Raw genomic sequence first — 22186 nt, forward strand, 5'->3', positions numbered from 1 at the left:
CAGAATCAATACTTTGCATCCTTCAATCCAATTAAGTTAACACTCAGTATTAACCATCACAAGTCTACCCCTTATCAACCCGAACTCATACACATCTCCTGAGATCAAACATAATCTTCAAATGGAGACAATAATAGGGTCATAATTCTGCCTAACATAATACAGCTATCCTTTGTATAACTGGAAATGCACCAATCTTCAACCCAAATACTGTGACATAAAGTTAACAATACTTAAATGTTGATGTGAAGTCTATAAATCATATGTCACATGATGACAAAGAAAGAAAAAATTGAAGATATTTTCTTAGTACAAGTGTATACACGCACAAACATGTTTTTAACAAAAGAAGGAGGAAATAGTAATGACATTTACAATCCTCGTTTCTGCAGCTGGTCACGTGGTTGTAGTTGGCATTGATGACCACCTTCTTCTACTACCCATTCTGTATTCCATTTGCCTTCAACAATCACCTCAGCAGGTCATGATGTTTTTCCTGGTGGAGTGACCCAGATCTTCATTCATGAAGGGTCTGGGTCATTTGTACTCCTGCCTGGATTGGGCTGTTGTAGTTTCCCATTGACCTTATCAGAGAGCATGGTAATATTAAGAAATGCACTAATGGATCTTCTGTATTCCACGCATACTCTTCCTTAACTCTAATGTGGAGTAGAAGACTGATTTCATCTTGGTAGTCTGGGTCAGTCACCCCAGCCAACATTGTGATTCCTTTCTTAGTCTGTTGACTTAAAGGTAGGAGGAAACTAAAGTGTCCAGGTGACAATCTTAACTTCCAGTTAAATAGAATTGTTGTTGGGTCTCCTGGTGGCAGCATTCCTCCCTCTGGAACTACGACCTCTATGCCAGGAGAACGTCGCATAGAATATCGTGGGAACAGAAAGAAAAAATTTTGCTAGTGGATCACTAGGGGTGATGGTGAGTTGTGCCACTTCCACTTCCACCTGTTGATTCCTGGACTCATGAATCCTGGCTATGGGAGAAACAGTACCATATATTGGATGCTGATTCAGAGCACACGCAGCCTTCTGGAGAACTGGCCCTAGGCCTGGAAAGTAGCGTCAACTAGTTGGCATTGGAATTGTGACTTCAAAAGGCCATTCCACTGTTCTATTAATCCAGTTACTTCAGGATGATGGGGAACATGTTAAGACCAGTGAATTCCATGAGCATGAGCCCACTGCCATACTTCTTTATCTCTAAAGTGAGTGCCACAAATTGTAGTCTTGACAGAAGCATTGCGTAAAGGATAAGCAAACCCATATCCGGAGTTATTGTCTATTCAGGGAGGATAAACCTCTTCCCTTTCCATGATGGAAGAGGTCCAATATAGTCAATCTACCACCAGGTAGCTGGCTGATCACCCTGAGGAATGGTGCCATATCAAGGGCTCAGAGTTGGTCTCTGCTGTGGCAAATTGGGAACTCAGTGGTGTCTGTAGCCAGATCAACCTTGGTGAGTCAAAGTCCATATTGCTGAGCCCATTCGTAACCTCCATCCCTGCCACCATGGACACTTTGTTCATGGGCCCAGGGGGCGATAGCAGGGGTGGCTGGGGAAGGTGGCTGAGTGGTGAAGGTCAATACTTTCTATCCTTCAATCCAATCAAGTTGACATTCAGTATTAATGATCACAGAAGGCAATCATTTACCATATTGTAGAAGGTGGATGGAGACTTCCATAAAAGAGGTGTCTTTAACAATATGAGTCCAATAGAATCAATCACATGCTACATGAGAAACATTCTATCGCAGGGCTACTACATATGATTCTGGCTTTAAAGGGGTGCCTTTCATAATGTGCACATTGTAGATTTCTAGATTTCTACAGTGTGCACAGATGACAGTGAAAACCATGTAATAGAACAATTTTATATCAGATGAAAGTATATATGTTAAAGAAGAGATTTTTTTTTTCAAAAATAGTGGCAAAGCTGAATTAAATTTAAAGAGAAATAGTTCAAGGGAAAAAATAAACCTTCTAAATAAATAGAAATAAAATAAAGGAAATGTAATGTAATGAGGATTACATTAGAAATGACATCAATAAAGTCTTCCCAGAGTTTTCATTACATAAGTTATTCTGCAGGTTGTGATGTTCTCATAATTTTTACCAATTTCCTCTGATAATATAATCCCAAATGGAAACTTTTAAGTTCTCATTTTACATGAACTCTGAACAGATTCTGGCATTATTTTGACTCTACTTGTTTTCTACAACATCATATGCCTTCTTCCCTGACTTGGTCCCTACGTCTCCTGCCATGCCTTCATTTTATGCCTTACATGGAGCTTTCCTTTGTATTCTGTCCTTGCTAACCTCATTACTGCACATTGTTTCCTAAGGCAATTAAATTTGCTTCTGTAATGAAATAATTTTTTTTTTTTTTTTTTTTTTTTTGTGACGGAGTCTCACTCTGTCGCCCAGGCTGGAGTGCAGTGGCGCAATCTCGGCTCACTGCAAGCTCCACCTCCCGGGATGACGCCATTCTCCTGCCTCAACCTCCCGAGCAGCTGAGACTACAGGCGCCCGCCACAACGCCCGGCTAATTTTTTGTATTTTTAGTAGAGACGGGGTTTCACTGTGTTAGCCAGGGTGGTCTCTATCTCCTCACCTCATGATCCACCCGCCTCGGCCTCCCAAAGTACTGGGATTACAGGCTTGAGCCACCGCGCCCGGCCTGAAATAATAAATTTATAAAAATTTCACTCTGTTGATTACCAAGTTTAAATGCATTAGATCTCAGCATCAATGTGCCTTATTCAGAATCCCTTCTTATTCTCCTAATCTACAATGCAACACCCATTATACTTACAATACCAGTTATACTGTCACCATCTGTATGATATAGCCACTGCTACAGGCTGAATGTTTGTGTCCTCCCCATGAAAATCGTGTGTTGAAACTCTCACTCATAAGGTGATGATATTAGGAAGTAAGGCTTTGGGAGGTGATTCGGTTATCAGAATGGAGACCTCATGATTGGGATTACTGCCTTTGTAAAAGACTGCAGAACACTAGCTAGTCCCTTCCGTCATGTGAAGACAGTGAAAAGGCACCATCTATGAGGCAGAAAGCAGGTCCTCACCATATATGTAATCTGCTGGTGGCCTGATCTTGAACCTCCTAGGCTTCAGAACTGTGAGAAATATATATTTTTTTGGTTTATAAACCATTCAGTTTACAGTATTTTGTTATAGTTACCCAAATAGACTGTCATTACATTGTACCCATTTGTTTAATGTCTCTTTTTCCATTAGATTGACAGAAATTATTGTGTATTTTAATGATAATTAAACAGATGATGTCAGAAGTGGGGTGCAAAGTAGAGCTTCTGACAATCCCCAGGAGTACTCAGTGAACAAGCAAGGTACCTGCAGAACCCACTTGTGTCCATTGATCTCTCAGAGTGCCTGGAGATCATGGGTAAGTTCTCTTTCAGATTTTGGAGCTCCACCTCTTTGTGTTTTGAGCTTTCTGAGTTCCTTAGAGCAAATTTTTGATCCAAACTGTGTTTGGAAATTGCAACAGAAACTGGATTGGGTCCAGCAATGGATTTGATCTGGTCATTAACCAGCTTGGATCCAGTTAGAGCCCTCTTACATCTGACTGGGTCAGAAAGAAATTGGTAGCAAATGGTCATATTGTAGGGTTGTAAAATTTGGCTTTAAAAAATTTATGGAGATTTTTGTGTTCTACACCTTTGTTTCATTTTACTTGTGCACTTAGGCAGGAAAAATCATTGGACAAGTTAATCAAGGGAACCTGAGAGCAAAGCCAATATTAGATAAAAATGAGATTCTTAATATCTGAAAAACTGAGTCATTTCTGGCTTATACATTAGGCATAGGAAGAAGCAAAGTGTTACAGAAATGGCAAAATCTTACTTTTAAGTAACTTACAGTGAAACATTCTGAATAAACAACAATGCATTGAAGTGCATTTAAAAATGAGGGCTCTCAAAAATTCAATCTGCCAATCTTTCAGATTAATTATTATCCTAATCCAAAGGAAATATGCTGCAGCACCAAGTGGCTGACTTTGGATAGGTAATGGGGTGCATTTTACCTGAATAAAACATTGGGTTAGAGGCTCTCCCCTCAACAAAGTCTCTTTTGGTTAAAAATGGATTAAAGATGACAGGGCCCAACCAAGGGCAAGTTTGACCTTTGCCAGTTCAATGTTGGGTGCTAAGAAGAGTGGCTAATGTCATGTATTTTTCTCTGGCCAGAATAAAAAATGTTAATTGGGTTAGCCCCCATGCAACCCCATGGGCAGCAACTTGCAAAACTGAGAGACTTTTACCTGTGGTTCCATGAAACAAAAATCCCATTGTCCAAGTCAAACTACTGATGATAACCCATCAGTTATCAGTGCTATGCACCAAATTTGGAGAAACAACTAGTATTCAAGAGTATAGAAGTCTAACGTTAATTAAGCACGGACTCATGGAGAACCAGGATGGCCACCTTGTGCTTCCTGAGTCCATAAAGCTTTTATTATTAAAAGTTCTGCATTCCATAACTCATCATGGAAAATATAAAATGATCCTAATTGAATATATTGTTGTGGTGACATATATTCCTAAAGTGGTTTATAACCAATGTTTGGTCCCATATTCCTGGGAAAACAATCAAACCTTCTAGATTGTGAAGGGATTGATTATCTTCTCTGAACCATATTTCTGTGAACCATAAAAAGCTTTCTTTACTGGTGAAAATACACTGTGGCATAATAACTTAGTGTTATAATATCAGGCCTCTTCTGTGGGAGAGCTTTTATACAACCAGAAGACGTGCTTTGAAAATAACATGTGAGTGAACTCCCTTCATAAAATGTTAAAATGGCCCATCAGATGACCAAACATATATCCATGGATGATCATGGATAAACTTATACTTTCACAGGTAAAAGATGAAAGCCCAATGTAGATAGGAGACCGTTTAGTTAAGTGAACAGACTCTTTATCCAGCTCATTCTTTGATCTATTTGATTGTAGGTGGTTTGGTTTGTGGGGACCCTGGGTAAGAAGCATGCTCTACACTCTTGGTATTATCCTCCAGAGAGTCATACAATTAGTCTCCCTATTGTTCTGCATTCTCTCAAAGGTTATAAATGTTTTCATGCAGCCATCTCTAGAATGTCAAATGGTCTCTCTTCAATTGGAATGATAAGAGCTGAAAGAAATGTGTGACCATGAGGACTCTGTAACCTATGAATGGAAACCTGAGACCGGAAACCCAAAATGATGGTAACTGAGAGTGGTGCTAAGACCCTAAGTTTTGGTAAAACTCTTAACTAAGTGAGAACCTAGCCAAAAAGGGGGAAATTTTTAAAACAAAATTATTAGAGGCCATTATTTTCGACTGAACTCATGCACTAGGCCCCAACAAACCAAACCAAACAAAAATGGAGTTGTTCATGCTAAATGTGACATAATCAGACTAAGACTTTAAAGACACATATAGATTTTAGATTAGAACAGACTTGATTTTGTTTTCTCCTCTAAACAGGACATTCCAGCATAAGGAGGTACCCTCTACTTAGTCCTTGTTTCTACCTTTACAGTACTCACTGTTTTGTTTCCCAGTGGGATTCAAGACCACATATGTACATTTACAAAGGTGATAGTGACATCAATGTCTAAAGTTTTAGTCAATCTCTCAAAATTGAGAAAATGACCAAAATGGGGGAACTGTTAACAAAAACCAAATATGGTCATACTTCTATATTTGATTTCTTGTGGATGAACTGAAACCTAACTTAATAGGTAGACAAGACTGAAAACCTAACTTAGAAATATGTGCCTGCAACAATTGCTGGGTCTCGGCCAATCCCAGCAACCACATTTCAATCATTCATACACTGCTGAGTGTTCACACTGTGTTCAAATTAGGCAAATGCCACGCTGTAATCAATCCAGCTGTTTCTGTACCTCACTTCCAGTTTCTGTATGTCACTTTACTTTTTTTAGTCTATACATTTGTTCTCACCATGAGGCACCCCTGGAGTCTCTCTGAATCTGCTGTGATTCTGGGGCTGCTCGATTCACGAATTGTTCATTGCTCAATTAAACTCCTTTAAATTTAATTCAGCTGAAGTTTTCTTTTTAACATCACAAAGAGGAAATGTTAAAAAAAAAAAAAAGCTGAGCATGTTTCATCAGTAAGGCTTATTTTCAACAGTGTTTACATTTGAACAAGGTAAATGCACACATATGTCTAAATAAACTGTGCTGTTATCAATTAATTGTACACATGCTTCTTGAAATTGTAGAATATAAATAAAACTATAGAAAAGCATTATAATTCACAATAACAGTACCCAAACATTTGTCATTAATACATTTCTGGGTTTTTTTTAGGGCTGTCTCAATGTAGTGTGTGTTTTAAATATTACACTAGACTGCATAAGCACTTCTGTGTCTTAGTTTTTAATCTTAGTATTATACTGTGATAGTTACCAAAGCTGTTAAGAATTTTTCAAAACATAATTTCCATAGCTGCACAATATCTCATTATTTATATACACCAAAATGTAACTATTTTCATGTGATCAGTTTTTAAGTTATTACCTGTGAACTCTAAACTCACCCTCCTATATTCCACATGATTTCTGAGATACTATATAATGTACCATGAAGTGGAATATAGGAGGAATATTTAGATCCTCTGTTTTATATGACACTATAATTAAAATTTTGCTTTATACTTTTAGGATGTACATGTTTGTATCTACGATTATAGTTAAAGATTTATTTTAGGTATATGTTAGAACACTTGCTCCAGACTCCTGATTCTTCCCAAGCGGTAGACAGTGATTAGAGCAATATTCTTGGCCTCTCAGAATGAAACATTTGGGAGCAGGAACTAGGAAGATGTTTAAACCTCAGCCCTGCCCTTCTCTTCCTCATTTGAGACCTGTAATCCTATAGAGAATATGAGCCCCAGTGTCCTTTTGTGCCTTAAGTTTATCAATGAAAGCTCTATCTTAGTAGGAAGGCCTGCAGTTCTTCAGAGCAGTCTGTGATCAGATGGGCAAGTTTCTGGACTTTAGTATTAGAAACACCAGGTTGTCACATAACTAAGGCATGTTCTCTTACAGCTCTATCTGTGGCTCCATTTTCAGGCAGAAAAAAAGGTTGTTGTCTAAGGAATTCTGTGTCAAAGGTTCTGAACATTGTAATAGTTTTAAAATAAATTGTCAAACAAGATAATGCTAACTTACACTCTCAATAACAGCACCCTGACCAGAGCTAAATATTATTATTTTGATAAAAATGTTTTGATGGGTAAAATTCTATCTAAATTGTTTAGTATTTTTAAATAATCACTTAGAATGCTATAGCTTATTAAAATGGATAGTGACAAAAGAGCAATGCTTAAATGATAGTCACCATTGGTAACACATTTTAAACATAACTGAGACCACTGTATTGATTTGAAATTTTATACTCATTTTTCTCATCAAATGTAAAAGCAAAGAAAAAAGAAGAAATGGAGATGTGAACTTGAAGCAATATTTATTGAATAGAGAATAACTTCTATAAATCTACCATAGCATTGATTATACAAAGACCAATAAAATAACTGTCAGAAACTCTCAACAACGTAGATACAGAAGGAATATACCTCAACACAATGAAGACCATATGTCACAGGCTCCCATCTACCATTACATATTTAATTGTGAAAAGTTGAAAGCTTTTCCATAAGATCAGGAAGAAGACAGGATGCCCACTCTCCTCATTTCTGTTCAGCATAGTACTAGAAATTCTAACCAGAGCAATTAGGCAAGAAAAAAAAAAAGCCACCCAAATTAGAAAAGGATGTCAAATGATCTCTGTTTGCTGACGATTTGATCTTATATAGAAAACCCCCAAGACTTCATTAAAAAAATTGTTAGAACTAATACATTCAGTAAAGTTATGTAATACAAAATCAATATACAAAATTCAGTTGTTTCTATATAATAAAAAATAACTATCTGAAAAAGAAATTAAGAAAATAATCTCATTCACAGTATATCAAAAAATACAGAGAAATAAATTTTACCAAAATGTTGAAAGATCTGAACACTGAAAACTGTAAAGCACTGATGAAAGAAATTAAGGAAAACACAAATCAATGAAAAGATATACTGTATTTATAGATAGAAAAAGATAAGATTGTCAAAATATCCATATTACTCAAAGTGATCTACATATTTAATGCCATCTCTCTCAAAATTTAAATTGCATTTTTCACAGAATTAGAAAAATCAATTCTGTAATTTATATGAAGCTACAAAAGCTCCAGAATAGCTGAAGCAATCTTAAGTGAGAAGAAGAAAGCTTGGGGGATCACATTTTCTGATTTCAAATTATATTGCAAAGCAGAAATTTAAGTTAGTTATTAATACCTTAATCCTTATATTTCCAATAGAATCAAAATACTGAGATGCTGGTATAAAAACAAGCACACAGACCAATGGAACAGCATAGAGGGCTCAGAAATAAAGGTAAAAGATAGTCTCTTTGATAGGTTTGGGAAAACTGGATATTCATATGCAAAATATTAAATTGGATCATTATCTTACACTATACATAAAAATCAACTCAAAATATGTTGATGATTTACACATAATACTTAAAACTATAAACTCTTGGAGAAAAACATTGATAAAAGCTCTACAACATTGTTCTTGGCAATAATTTTTTTGGATATGACACCAAAACTATAGAAAACAAAAGTAAAAATAAACAAGTGGAACTGCATTAAATTAAAAATTTTCTGCACAGTAAAGAAAACAACAAATGAGATGGCAAACCAGAGAATGGAAGAAAATATTTGCAAGCATATATCTGACAAAGGGGGTTGTTATAAAAATATATAAGGAATTTACACAATTCAATAGCAAAGCAAAGCAAAACAAAACAAAACATATTTAAAAGTAGGCAAAGGGGTCGGGCACGGTGGCTCAAGCCTGTAATCCCAGCACTTTGGGAGGTCGAGACGGGTGGATCACGAGGTCAGGAGATCGAGACCTTACTGGCTAACATGGTGACACCCCGTCTCTACTAAGAATACAAAAAATTAGCCGGGCGAGGTGGCGGGCGCCTGTGGTCCCAGCTACTCGGGAGGCTAAGGCAGGAGAATGGCGTGAACCGAGGAGGCGGAGGTTGCAGTGAGCTGAGATCCGGCCACTGCACTTCAGCCTGGGCGACAGAGCAAGACTCCGCCTCAAAAAAGACATACAATGGGTAAATGGGTATTTTAAAAGATGCTCAAGTTCAGGAGCCCAGCTGGCTTCACTCAGTGGATCCTGCACCAGGTCTGCAGGCTGAGCTGCCCGCCAGCCCCTAGTCCTGCCTGCACTCCTCAGCCCTTGGGCTGTCGATGGGACCTGGCCCCATGGAGCAGGGGGTGGTGCCCTTGGGGGAGGCTCAGGCCACGCGGGAGCCCACTGCAGTGGGAGGAGCTCAGACATGACAGGCTGCAAGTCCTGATCCCTGCCCACAGGGAGGCAGCTAAACCCGGCGAGAATTTGAGTGCAGCCCCGGCAGGCAGGCCGGCACTGTGGGGGACCTGGCGCAACCTCCACAGCTGCTGGCCTGGGTGCTAAGCCCCTCACTGCCCTGGGATGGTGGTGCCGGCAGGCTGCTCCGTCTGGGGCCAGCCGAGCCTGAGCCCGCGCCCACGCCCACCGGAACTCACACCTGCCGGTGAGCACAGCCCCGGTTCCCACCGGCGCCTCTCCCTCCACACCTCCGGGCAAGCAGAGGGAGGAGGCTCCAGCCTCAGCCAGCCCAGAGAGGGGCTCTCACAGTGCTGTGGTGGGCTGAAGTGCTCCTCAAGCACCCCCAGAGTGGACACTGAGGCACGAGACTGAGGAGGTGCTGAGAGTGAGGGCTGCTAGCACATTGTCACCTCTCAATAAGAAGAATATGCCCAAACTAGGCCACTGTGTCAGTAAGGATGAGAGTAACAAGGCCAATCCTGGGATCTAACCTGCAGTTTGGGGTCAAGCCCAACTATGCTCAACCTAGATCAGCTGACCCCCAGATGGCCAACAGCAAGGAGCAAAAATACATGCATCTTGTTTGAAGCCATTGTATTCTGAGACAATTTGTTACACAAAATTATTGACATTTGTAAATTGACACTTTCACGTATATTCTTAGTTAAGGCTCAGAATGCTCATATGAAGTAGGTTTTATTATCCGCCTTTCACACACGGAAACTAAGCACTAGATAAATTAAGAAATGTGTCCAAAGAAACATAGCTAGGAAGCAAAAATGGAGAAATCTATTTCCAATGTAGAAAGTTCAATTCTCCCGTTAGTAAAAGTATGTTGTAACAAGACTGTTCTTAGTAAGAATTAGCTGCTTTTCTTTGCGGGTGCCACAGTTATATTTTATTTTGATTTTGACTTATGGGACTGAGTTGGCATTATGGTAAAGTGATTAAGAGTGTGGGCTCTGAAATCAGACTGCCTGGGTTTATATTTTGGCCCCAAACTTACTTTTTATGTGCAAGTTATTTAAGTTGATTTTTCTATTTCTTCATCATGATATGGGCATAAAGCTATATAGTTCATATGGTCGTTGTGAGATGTCTATATGTTAATACATTTAATAGGCACTCAATAAATATTATTATTTTGGAAAAATGGCCAGTTTTTATATTCTAAATTTATATATGTGCTGAGTAAATTGTCATTTGTTAGATTTTGTATGCAGGAGATCAGTTTCAACATCTACTATGCAAGAGGAGTGAGAGAAAATCAATCCATTAATTAACAGCAGTCATCAAATATGCCTGATGTGCAAACGGTTTGTTAACTCTGAGATGATCTGAGAAACTTACTAAAATCTGCACCTATGAATTGTAAGAATGTTCAAGTCAGTAAAATATTATGAACAAAGACATACATCGGCTACAAAACTTCACAGCCTATATGGCAAATGAAATATCCTCATTTGTTGAAGAAAAAATAAACATTCATGAGAGGTAATAAGAGACATGGGAGTAGAGATGGGTTGAGGTCAAATTGATGGAGATTTATAATATAATAACAGGAATTCTTTCTCTTTTGGGGTTAGGAGGAAGTTAAAAATGAACAGAAGATTGACTTTACCAAATTTCTGTTTAATGAGAAAATTCATCTAGTTGCAATGTTTAAGATGTATCAGTTTGAGTAAAGGTTGGAAATACAAAGTATGAGGTGTAAAAACACGTTAAGGCATTTCCCAAAGACATTATTTATTGTCAAGGATAATTTTCCATAACACCAAGTACCTTTCAGTTAGAGCCTGTGTCTCAGATGTAATTGTGTATTAATTGAATTTGATTAATATCTGTTTATGCTGTTAGTTTAAAACTCCCCAATAGCAGACATTATCTTTGTATGTTTGTTGTGTTTGTTTAACATTTTGTCCTCAGAACCTGCAGCAGTGATTGGCCCAAATAATAGATTAAATATTTAATCAAAATTTGTAATTTTATAATTGAACAAAGTGTAAGTGTTTCAACCAAGATTATGTAAATTAAATGAATTTAATTTTTAAAACTACTTTTTCATTGAAATACAAAGTTTCACTGAACTTTAAATGTCAGGAATATTTGAATCCGAATATGGGAAAATGTTTTCCATTCTACTGTCTTCTGAAATACAATAATATAATTTGTGTTGTGTGTCTGTGTGTGTGTGTGTATGCACGCATGCATGTGCGTATGTGATATTTGAAGTAACAATTCTAGGTAGTTTGTCATGGGAGATTGTCAGGGTTATTTAACTATAATACTTTCAAAGGCAATTCACACATTGAAATAGTGAATTTGTTGGCTTGAATTTTGTGTTTTTCCCAAGAGATTGTGAACTCTTTAAGAGTAGAAACTTTGCCTTTTTAAGCTCTCTACTTCACAAAGTGCTTGGTGCATCATTGGTGATCACCATGTATGGAAAGGAATGAATTTTCCTAATGTTAATCTGGAATTAAAGATGTAAATATGCTCTGAGTTCCAGAACTACTGACCATTTTGCTCAGTTTTATCTTCCCAGGGACGGACTATGTCTGTATTTACATTACTACCACGCTCTCTTGATTCTGTAGCTTTGTATTAAGTTTTAAATTGGGAATTGTGAAAGCTCCAACTTCCTTTTCAAAAATGTTTTGGCTGTTCTGGTCCTTCTCATTTTCACATACATTTTAGAATTAGCTTGTCTATTATTGAAGATAAAGCAGCTGGGCTGTTGATAGGAATTTCACTGAATCTATAGATTATTTTACCATCTTAACAATATTAAGTTTTCTTATCCATGGACCAGGGATAGCTTTCCATTTTTATTTAGGTCTTCTTTAATTTCTTTCAACGATGTTTTGTAGTTTTCAGTGTACAAGCCTTGCACTTCTTTTGTTTAATTTATTCCCAGGTATTTAATTCTGCCAAGTTTTGTAACTACACTTTGGTGGAAATAGTCATGCTCATTTACTTACCTACTGTCTATAGCTGCTTTCACTACAATAGGAGAGTAGGTACAATAAAAAGGTTTGCTCACCCCTTGTCTGGAAGTCTCCTGATTGTACTCTCTACTAACAAATACAGCAGGAATTATTTTCCATAAACACTCTGAGAAATTTAAGTTTTCTTTCTAAAGTTGCAATAAAGTAATCTTTGCACTGCATAGAAATGTCTCATCTCTTATCTTTGGGCCATTAGCCTCTGCAATTTCTAGTATAATTTATTGTCTGCTTCAACAAATCCTCAAATTACCATCGTCTGAATGACACAATGAGGGTCTCTAGGACCTTCAGATATTATCCTTAGATTCCAGATAAACTGCAGCATTACAATACGGATCGTTTGAGCTTCATAATATAGGAATACTGAATAAGTATCCTTGCTCTTTTGACACAAGACAACAGAATGCAATGTGAGGATGTCAAGTCATCTGGGAACACTTTCTTAAGATTTCCTCTCAATTTCTGTGTATTTTGGAAAGGTCCTTAATTGTTTGCTGCCTCTGCAAGCTAGACATCTCTTTCAACAAATGGAGACCCAGATGGTGAGGAAAGAGAAGAAACAATCGAATTAATGAAAATGTTCTTTCAGTTTGTTATTGAGCTTGTTATTCTCCTGAGTGCTTGCTTTGTGACTGTTATACTAACTGACCCTATGGGTAGAGGAGAAGGAAACATCTCTTCTGTTAAATTAAAAAAAATAACAATCAGACATACAAGTAGAATTATATTATTTCTTATTTTTGAAAGATACTTGTGCCAACATCTCATATAGTTTTCAACAAAATAGATTTAATTGATCTCCTTTCAGGGGTAGCCAATCAACAGTAGGTGGGAGGAACAAAAATTCAAAATCTTAGAACTGAAACACACCTCAAAATACAAGAAAAATTGGAAGAAGACATTGACTAACGAGAATTTTAAAATTTAAAGGCTTGACTTAGAAAGAAATGCAAGTACAAATGATGTGGACTGTATTATTGGTTTATCTTTGAAATTGCTTTGTGACAGCACCATCTTGTGGCTAAATTTAAAATAGTTTTCCTCTCTAATCAAAAGTAGGCTTAAGCTAAATATATAGTTTCTTATGATTAGTCTAACATATGTTATACTTATAAACTATTGTCTTTTTATTTAATTATACTGTAATTTTAAGAATATGCTTTTTATTATTTAAAATTCAGAAATGTTTTCATTTTATAAATTATTTTGAAAGATCTCACTGTACTTCTCAGGGCTAATTTAATACTTTAAAAAGTACATAATACTTTTTAATATCAAAAGTTATATTTGAGCATAGAGAAAGTTAAATATATCATGAATTGCACATAAGAACTTTTAAAAAATCAGAAATATTTTTATCTTTGAACTTACTTTTTAAGCATTCTTGAAAAGTTAAAGAAATTATATCATTAAACTTCTAACAAATGTTAGAATCTAAGGGATAGATAAGGCGATAATCTTCAGTTTACAAGACAAGCATGATAAATGTGAACACTGTAATACTAAAAAGATCATCAAAATTTGTGCTATTTATATTGTGTTACTAGAGAGCATGAACCAAATGTTTATGAATTTAGACTGCTTGTGGTCTACTCTTTACGCTGTGATAAGAGCTATTCTCAGTTTCTTTTTTTTTTTTTTTCAGAAACCTCTCATAGTAGCTAATTTTCACCCCTTCCCAACTTTATAAATTCCATTTTAAATCTCCTTTATAACGCAAAATTCCTAATTACTGATGATGGGCATTGTTTGCAAAGAATATGGCTTCATTTCAATCTTCTTCATAATGTATTTCCTGTGACCATTTAATTTAGATTGTGTGTTTATTACCTTGAGGATCACGTCCAACCTCTCTGACGGTAGGTGCAAAGTATGCTGAGAATGAATACAACCTAGATTCTTCAATCTGGAAGGCAATTTTGGTAACACCAGTTCAGTTTGCCAAGAAGGAAATTTAGACCCCAAAAGTAAAGCACGTTTTCTAAAATCAAACTGGTGTAGGCTGATTAACCAAGGGGAAAATAAAATGCTTTAGGCTTTGAGACACAAGTTTTTTTTTTTTTTTTTTTTTTTTTTTTTTTTTTTTTTTTTTTTTTAGTGCAAATTACGATTTATGAAGGTTTTCAAAATATATACACACAGCCAATCTTATGATTATGTATTTAATATTTAGTTTTGAACAGAATAACATGTTTCTAATGATGATAATAACACAAGTATGATTTAGTTAAAAATAACTTCGTTTGTTTTTAGACTTTTTATTTTGCCCATGAGTTATTTAGAAATATGTTATTTAGATTCCAAATACTTGGAAATTTCTTAGCTATTTTTCCATTATTGTTTTCCATTTAAATTCTGTTAGGTTATCAGAATACATATCACAATATATAATATGAAATATTAATTTCTACTTTTTAATTTTGGTAAGGTCAGTTTTAAGACCCAGAAATAAGTCTATGTATTACGTGCACTTGAAAAGAATGTGTATTCTGCAGTTTGGGTTTGGATGTACTATACGTAACAGTTGGGCCACATTAGTTGATAGTGTTGCTAAAGTCATCGGTAGTCTTACCGGTTTTTTTGCTGCCTTGTCTTACGATTTAATAAAATAAGACTATTGAAGTCTCCAACTGCAATAGTGGATTTGCGGATTTCTCCTTTCAGTTCTATCTATTTTTGTTTCATGTATTTGAAGTTATTTTACTAGAGGCAAACCTATTTAAGATTGTTTTATGTCTTCTTGTAGAATTATGCCCTTTGCCACATGTAATGTCCCTCTTTATTCCTGATAATATTCCTTGTTCTAAAATTTGCTGTTTCTGAAATAAATACAATTATTCCACCTTTCTTTTGTTAGTATTTTCGTGGTATATATTTCATTCTTTCATTTTTAACCTTTTAAGTATTTATATTTGAAGTGAGATTCTTATAGACAGTATAAAATTGAGTCTAGATTTTAAAATCTAATTTAATGATTTATATCATTTAACTAATATGCTTAAACCATTCACATGGAAAGTGATTATTGATATGATTGATTCAATCTAAGATCTTCTAGAGATTTTCTATTGTTTCACTTGTTCTTTGCTCTTATTTTTTGTCATTGCATTCTCTGAGTTTCAGTCTTTTTATGATTCTATTTTATCTCCTTTATTGATTTATATTGATTTTGTTATGCCCAGACCGTTTATTCCCTGAAGAAGACCACCAGAGTCCAGAGTCAAAGCCAAGTGGCAAGGATCTTTAATGCAAGTTCGAACTTGGTCCCTCCGTTCTACAACATACAAGAGGGCCCCGAATGATGCATGTGCCCGCTTTTATAGCCCGATGCATACAGGATATCTAAGGTTACAGAGGTACAAAGGAATTCTTTTGGTTGCAGCATCACAATTGGTAATTGGTTAATATTTTAAGTTATACAATTAACAGTTTTCTATTTGTTCTCATGCATTTAGTAAAACTACAAACGGTTGTGACCTTATCAGGGGCTCTCTAGGTGGTGTTTCTGAGATGTGTGGAGGGGGGGGGATGTGTTTGTGTTGGGCTCAGAAAGTTGGGGCAAAATAGAGGAATGTGTTTGTACTGGGCCCAGGACTAAGATATGTGGCAGACACCGGTAATTAGAACAGAACAGAGCAGGACAGAGACTTTCACAACGTTTGTCCTTACAATGTCTGGAGTCTATAGATAACCTAGTTGGTTAGGTCCGGGGTCGATCTTTAACTAGGCTCAGGGCGCCGCCCGGGCTGCCAGGGCGCCACCCGGGCTGTTTGCCTGTGAACTTCATTTCTGCCTTTTAGTTTTTTTCATTTGATCTCTTTCAATTTCTCTTTTTTACTTAGTAGTTTCCTAGTCTTTACAATATTCATTTTTAAGTAATCTGAGTCTATAATCAAAAAATGTTATACCACTTTCCAATACTACGAGGAAGTATCACAGAATATACTCATTTTCTCCCTCCCATCTTTTGTGTCATTTTGCAATAATTTCACTATCACATATTTTATAAACATACTAGCTTTCACTTAAAGTCACGTCTCTTTTAGCATAAAGAGAAAACAAATACTTTATATTTTACTTTTATTAATTTATTTTCTGAATTTTAATTTTGTTCTGTAGATCCAAGTTTCTGATCTGTATCACAGTCTGTCTTAAAAATAACTTTCTTTAACGCTTCTCCTATGGTAGGTCTGCAAGCAAGAAATGTCTTTAGTTACTGTTTTAATCAGAAAATATTAATTGTCTATCTCTTTTGTAGGATATTTTGGGATATAGAATTCTGAGTTTACAGTTTTTTTTTTAACTTTTGTTTTGTTTTGTTTTGTTTTTGCATTTTAAAGATGTCACTCTATTCCTTGCTTGCATGGATTGTGACCAAAAAAAAATCTGCTAAATTCTTTAGTTTTTCACTGTAGTTAACATCTTTTTTATTTGACTGCCTTCAATATTTTCCTTTTCTTTTTTAAAACTAGTTTTAATATGATATATTAAGGTTTATAAAATCATTATTCATAGTTCTTAGTGTTCACTGAGCTCCTTGGATCTGTAGTTTTGTATCTATCACTCAGCTATTATTTTTCAAATATTTTTTCTGTTCTTTTCTCTATCTCCTTTTTTTGGAATTTCAGTTATACATATATCAGGTCATTGCATTCCAGCCTGGGAAACAGAGTGAGACCCTGTCTCAAAAATAAATAAATAAATATTGTTCTCTAATACGAGCAATGAGGCGAGATGGCTTGTTTTAGGGCTGGCACAATGGACAATATAAGATGAGCATTTAACATCTTGTAGAGCCAGGAAATAAGGGGAGAGGGAGAAAGGAGTGATGTCAAAAGGACACAGAAAACAAGTTGAACGAGCTCCCTTTTCCAAAGCTGGATCTATTCCAACAACATAATAAATAATAATAGCAATAGATTGTAACTCAAGGAATGGAATAAATACTTATAAATAAATAGCTGTAACTTATAAATGAATAAATATATTTTCTGAATATATAAGTAGGGGAGAAGGGGCATATCCTTTAAACAGAAGGGAACAAATGATAAATGTAGGAAGGATGAGGCATCGAAAATCACCATTAGAACACTGTAGTAATTGTTGCTGCAGGGAAGATCCACTAAGGCCTGCTGAAAGTAGTCAGCAAAATTTTAAGGGAGAAACAAGATATTTGTATAATTTCAACATATTTCCCTCAAATCTTTAATAATTTCTGTATTCATTTTAACATATATCCAAAATTATTTGATATTATTCCATCTAGGATGTGGAACTTAATTTGCCTCCCATTGAATGTGGCATGGACTTAGTGACATGCTCCTAACAAATAGAATATGGAAGGGAACAATAACAACTTAAGAGGGGAGAAACCCAGAAGACAGACACCACCTCTTCTAAGTGATCAACATTAACATCATGAGTAGGAAGTCAGGTTGATAGCATGTCACACTGACATGATGTGGTAAGAAGACACTGCTGACCAGGCGCGGTGGCTCACATCTGTAATTCTAGCACTTTGGGAGGCCGAGGTGGGTGGATCACCTGAGTTCAGGAGTTAGAGACCAGTCTGACCGACAGGGAGAAACCTTGTCTCTACTAAAAAGACAATATTAGCCAGGTGTGGTGGTGCATGCCTGTAATCTCAGCTACTCAGGAGGCTGAGGCAGGAGAATCACTTGAACCTGGGAGGCACAGGTTGCAGTGAGCCGAGATGGTGCCATTGCACTCCAGTCTTGGTGACAGAGCGAGACTCGGTCTCAAAAAAAAAAAAAATAATAATAATAATATAAATAAATAAATAAATAAAAACACTACTGTGATTGTCTTCTCTCAAATCCAAAACTCCAATCAAATTATGAGATATATTAGACAAACTCAAATTGAAACCAATATTTCTTCAAAGGTGACAAAGTTATGGAAATAAAGTCATAAAAAAGAAACAAAACAGATAAGCGTGTGTAAAGTCACTAATTCCAGGGGACTAAGGAGACATACTGACTAAATGCAATGTGGTATCCTGGTTTGATTTTAGGCATTAGTGGAAAAACTAGTGAAATCTGAGTAAAATATGTAATATAGTTAATAGTATTTACCAATATTAAATTCTTAATATTTAAAAACATTATATAGTAAAGTTAGATGTTAACATTTAGAGGAAGTTAGGTGAAAAGTAGATGGGGATACAAGCCACTATCTATCTTTGCAACTTCTCTGTAAATCTAAAATTGTTTTAAAATAAAATGTTTTACAAAAAGATTAAAAGTGTAGTTTTGAACCCACTCGTGTTTTTCTTGAGTCACCATGTGTCTATTTATCTAAACTCTAGAGGGAGCACAACCGGTTTTCTGGTCAGAAGGATTTCCATCATCAGGACATCTTATGGCATGAATACGAACAACTTGAGTTGAAGTTTAAAAGCATATAGTATTTCCATAAGTTCCATCACTAAACTGAGAAATGAATAGTCTGATCCCTGGTGGCCGAATATCTAAATAATTGGCTTTAGCTGCAGAATCAAGGGAATCAATTGTTATCTACCTTCTATTTCCTTTGGCCCATCAGTCTGATTTAGCAGAGCCTTTCTGTTGACTAGTTTGAAATTTGTAGTCTTTTAGCTACCCGTATTAGTTATTTGCATACTGTCATTGATAATAATGACAGAGATAAAATCTCATTCATGTTCTTATAAAATCAAAGACTCACACAGGGGATTCCCAATTTCTATTGCTAGAGATGCATCTCCCAGGGCTGTGACTGTTCACAAAGTCTGAGTACACCTCCCATGACAACCTCTTTTCCATATTCCTAAACATGATATTAGTATGAAATCAGTGAACTAAAAAAAATCTGCTCCTTCTATATTTACATGTTTTTCTTACAAAATACACAGTCACCAAAATCTCTGGGCTCAGAATTTTTTGTTGTCTTCAGTTGCATGTCTAGCAAAAAACAGTGCCCCCTACGAGGTTTCCAAATGTCTGTGAAAGTGTGAGTAGTGAGCAATTGCATCAGATAGTCATCTCGTCCAAAAGGCCAATGAGTGACGCTATGTAACCCCTTCTGACATCTGCCCAAGGCTGCACTCAGCATGGGTCTCTGCAGCCATAATTGCAATAACAGAGAGGCAAGGTTCTCACATGGCGCCGGAGAAGCTGTCTATCCTTTAGTTTTTTTAAATCTCTGTCCATACCTGCTGCTACTCTTTTTTGAAAACACTTCTTATGTGTCTGCTGGTATATAGACTCCCAAATGTGCATCTACAAGTAGAGTATCATTCTTTCAGAATCCAAATAATCCGACCTCTGCCAGAAGACTGTACAACTATCATGTCAATAGTTTGTTTGGAATGATGGTAAGAGTAGCCTCAGAAACAACTTCAACAAATCAAGCAAGGAATATTTATTTAAAGAATGCACAGGGAAGTCAGTGCCATCGACTCCTGGGAGAACAATTAGAAAGACAGTTCAGGTCACTCAGCATTTCAGGCTTTTGATCTCAAAGTTCTCACCAGAGTTTTTAAGATTTCAGAGGACACTATCTGAATGGAGGGCCATTTCAGAACTCCTTCAGTCCTAGTATTGTATTGAGTAGCTTGAATAGTTTCACACATAGATTGATCTGAGCCAGATGAATCTCAGTGATCTTAGGTTTAATTAATATTCAGTGTGACTGCTAGAGTACAGGGCATAGCATACTCAGACCCATTTATATTACGAAGAGCATGCTATTCAGTCAACGCATTCATAATCCATGTTTTTTTTTTTTTTTTTTTTTTTTTAAGTTGGCTAGTAGACTCTAAGGTCATAAACTTCTTTATTTATATTTTCTTCATAGGGCCAAGTCCACCTCTTACTCCCAATACACACACAAACACACACACATACACACACCATATTTATCCAAATAAATGGAGTTTGGGATATATTGTTTATGGCTGGGCAACATCCTTCTCTGGTGAAAAGATTCAAAATAGTTGTTGAATATGTAAAATCTTTACAAAATATATTAAATATTTTTGTGAGAAACCCCAAAGTAGTGTAATTTTAGGGAGAAAATTTTATACCAAAATATCCTGATATAGCCTGATGGTAGACTTCTGATTTTCAGGGAGTGACAGGTCATGCCAACTCGAATTCATCCTTGAATCTCCCAAAATTACATTTTATAGAATAAAAAGCAGCAGACAGTTTAAATAATACAAGCAAACACTCTCAAAACCTGCTGCTGAATACTTCCATACGAGTTTGTTTTGTGTTTGGGCTTCAGGAAGGACCATAGGGAGGGCTGACAATTCAGGCTTCTTTGCTTCTTGGACAATCTAATTTAGGTAAGGAGTTTTGCAGGGTTCAGCTGAGTATAACTAGACTAGAGCTATCACCCCCAAGCCTTCCTTCTTCTATGGATTTTTTTCAGACAATATAACCTCCTCATTGCCTCTAGGGAGATTTTTGTAAAATGCAAGTTGCATCATATTATTCCCTTAAGTATTAGATCTCAAACACCTTTAGACAATAGCTAAAACCAAAAAGCACTTTGCCAGGTAAGAATGAGTTTGCCCTAGCCTTCCTCTGAAAACTTCTTATGTCCCTCTCTCAGTCTTTATATTAGACATATGAAACACTTAGTGTCTCATGCTTTTTTCTCACCCCGAGACCTTTGAAGAGGAAGTGCCTTTTCATTCCTTTCTCCATATGGCTAATTTCTATACAACCTTCAACTCTTAGCTTAATTGCAACTCCTCAGGGGAATACCCCTTAGCCCTCCACAGTGAATGAGGTCCATTATTAGACACTCTCATGCCGTCTGTCCACATCACTTGGCATGCTTTGAATTATTCAATTAATGGTTTAAGGTGATTTTTTTTTTTATCTGTGGGTTTCCCGTTAGATTATAAGCCAAGAAGGCAGGTGTCATGCTGATTTCTACTTTCATTATACCTAGCATTGACTACAATGAACAGAAAACAGAGGTTACAAAATAGTTTGGGGCTGATTAACTCATTAGAATTCTACTTTGGTGATGTGATACTAAAGTCCCACTTAATGACAAAGTGTTATTTTCGTTGCTTCATTCTCTGTGCAAAAATTTCCCTTAGGGAACTCTGAAGGAACTTGCAGCGCAGAACATCCTTATTTGTTCCCCAGCCAAATAGCATCATAATTTAATGTTAATTGTGCACCATTCATCACCATCTCTTAAAATTCGTGCTCATTTTTCTTCCCTTTCTTTGTAACATTTTTGCTCAGAATTTAAAGTCTGTTTCACTAATGCCAAAAGTCATTGTTTTATAAAGAAATGAAGATTATTTAGAGACTTTTTCCTTCAGGTTTCCTCATGAGGTAACTTTAAAAACTTTTAAAATATATTATATATATTATGAACAGATTACTTTATTCTTATTCAACATAGTATTTATTGCATATGCTTGAATACATGACACTAGTTTCTGTTTTCATTTTTTAAAATTTTATACGTGTTTTATACATTGTATTGAAGATAGAACAAGATGTGCAATCAGCAATTTAAACATGCTATTAGAAATTGCAGTTTGACTTGAATATATAACCAAACCCATTATAGACCACAGATTTAAACAGTAAAGTCTGAAATAGATGCATAAATATATACAGATTTTGCAGATAGTATTGAGAACTTTTTCT

The sequence above is a fragment of the Rhinopithecus roxellana genome, chromosome 8, assembly GCF_007565055.1.
Source record: "Rhinopithecus roxellana isolate Shanxi Qingling chromosome 8, ASM756505v1, whole genome shotgun sequence".
NCBI classification, from domain to species: domain Eukaryota; kingdom Metazoa; phylum Chordata; class Mammalia; order Primates; family Cercopithecidae; genus Rhinopithecus; species Rhinopithecus roxellana.